General features: G+C 30.5%; 1 long non-coding RNA gene across 1 annotated transcript in view; it reads left to right on the plus strand.

The window, feature by feature from the left end:
• LOC117179081 overlaps positions 1 to 1,971 on the plus strand; it is a 36,771-nt gene extending 34,800 nt beyond the window's left edge. Inside the window, exons 2-4 of the long non-coding RNA XR_004467859.1 lie at positions 1,117 to 1,200; positions 1,459 to 1,541; positions 1,608 to 1,971. This is a non-coding gene — a long non-coding RNA (uncharacterized LOC117179081). The remainder of the gene's footprint in view (positions 1 to 1,116; positions 1,201 to 1,458; positions 1,542 to 1,607) is intronic.
• The last annotated feature ends 482 nt before the right edge of the window (positions 1,972 to 2,453 follow it).

Consider the following 2,453-nt stretch of genomic DNA (forward strand, 5'->3'; position numbering starts at 1 on the left):
AGCTTGCAAGATTTTATTATAACTGATACAATTACTCCACTAAGTGGAGAAAGGATGCAAAAACAGATCAGTGTGATTGGAGGTAATGGAAATTATATAGGGTAGACATGCTGGGGCTTACCAAAATGTGGACAACACCGCATACACTTCCATAAGAATAGCATTAGCGTGTAAGACGGGTTGCATACTTTTTGGTAATATATATTATGCTCTGATTTTAAGCGCTTGGCGCTATATAGCGTTAAAACTGTCCATTAAAAATTTTTATGGATATTTGATTGGGCCCTTATAATCTACAAAATTACCAAGTTTTAACCAAATCCACCGAAAGACATTTTCCCATGCATTCTGTGCGGGGTTCTTTGAAACATTTGGTGAAAATTCTTTTAAATTTTTTAGCCATTGCGAAAATACTTTTGCTATTTTCTACTATTGCAATCTCTCAATCTTCCTTAAAAATTCAATAACCTTCACAGCATTTTATAAAATCACTAAATATAACTACTTGGTTTAATCTAACAAATATTGAATAAAAAAGTTGAATATTTTATTTTAACAATAATCGTTAATTGAGATTTGATCTTTTTGTTTCCCTCTAATTTGTAACTATGTCAATAATAGCTTTTTTTGTACTTTAAAATATTATCAGCAATTCTATTTAAATGGTCATTAAAGAAACCTAGTTCTCACATTATTAAAAAATGTTAATTAACAAATTAAATAATATTTTTAAATAAAAATATCTTTAAAGAACAATATCAAACATCACGATGAAGATTAGAAAATGTGGATTTTTGTAAAGCGAAAGAAACTGAAAAATAAATAAGAAAAATAAAAAAGCAAAATTTTTTCTTTGGTTAGATCATGAGGGAGATTACGATATCCGTGGCAATAAATTTTTAATGTAGACATCTTGAGTAGTTTTCGATTTATTGATTTTTTGTGTTAAAATTATTAACTTATGTATTTCATTTAAATAATTTCTGAATATGGATTTCGATGCGATGTTTCGCGAAAAACACGGACCGGATTTTCTAAATCCATATCTCGAATAGTTTTGGACGTATTAATTTTTTACATATGTTAAAATTATTATATTTTGTTTTTTATTTAAAGAAATGATGTAAGATTACACCCCACCCCTTTTTCAAATCATTATTGAGGGCGGAAAGGTATCCTGTAACTTGTCACAGACGTTATGTAAGTATACACTTTTACTCCTTTTCCAAGTCCTTATGCTACACTATAAAGCACCCCTGTAATTGGTCACGGAATTGGAAAAAGTACAAAGAAAATCATAATCATGTAACTAGTGAACATCCTTGAGAGAGTGGAGATTATAATTATGATATAAGTTCCTAATATTTTAATGTTTAATTTTCAAGTTATAATAGTTACAAAAATGGCTTATTGGAAAATAAGAATTGTCTTAAGTGAATAATCATTTTACGTTCCCAGTTTCTTTGCCACAGGATATCCTTGTTAAACAAGATGTGCCGAAGATGTTGCGAAGTGAAAAGAGGTGTATAATGTATATTCAGGTAAGCACTTTAAACGTAATACCTTAGCTGCAGCGTTAGCCTAGAGTCACAATGTGATTAAAATAGTTGGTGAAGAGATTACTGAACTCAAAGGAAGCGATAAAGGCAACGACAACAAGGACGAAATAGAGTTTTAAATGTTGTGATATTGATATACCGCCAAACTGTGTCAGCGGAATGTTAATCTAGGGAAGAGTCGAATAAGAGTGAGATGTAGCAGACGAGATTATGCAGGAGGAAGAAGATACCGAGAGACATTACAAGAAATGCGAAGGAACCTTGGCCTTTCGGAAAAGATTGCACAACCAAGCGGAAAAAAGTCTCTTCGAATATCAGTTTGACCTAGAACCACCAAGAAAGAAGAGGCGAGTGCATATGTATCTGCTCCTCGTTCTTCCGAAAGAAACTTTCCTATCGTTCTTCCTTTTCCTACTTCCTCTTTCACCATCATCTTCCACTCGGTGTTCTACCTCTTGTATACAAATTCGTCAAACTTTCGTTTTAATAAAAAGACGATTATAGAACTTCTTTTGTTACAAACTGCTTACTACTCTCTTTCAAAAAGATAAACAAAAAAATAACAATTTTTCTTCACTGTTTAAATCAAACAAACAATATTTAATGAAGTTTCCTACTATAATTAATCCTTAAGACAAAAATGTTCCTATCACTTTTATAAAATATTTATCTTCTTAAATTAACAATTGATCCTTTTCCCGCTTATACAAACGTTAACATTAAAATGGATTAATAATAATACTTGACACTATGAGGGGTCATTTTAAGAGAAAATATTATTATGAAAAACTTGTAGGGTATTAAAATGGATTTAAAGGGATTTCCAGACATTTTAAGACATTTCAAAATATTTAAAAAAAGGTAAAGGGAATACATATGATTTTAAAGAATTCA

The sequence above is a fragment of the Belonocnema kinseyi genome, chromosome 8 (genome assembly GCF_010883055.1).
Source record: "Belonocnema kinseyi isolate 2016_QV_RU_SX_M_011 chromosome 8, B_treatae_v1, whole genome shotgun sequence".
NCBI classification, from domain to species: domain Eukaryota; kingdom Metazoa; phylum Arthropoda; class Insecta; order Hymenoptera; family Cynipidae; genus Belonocnema; species Belonocnema kinseyi.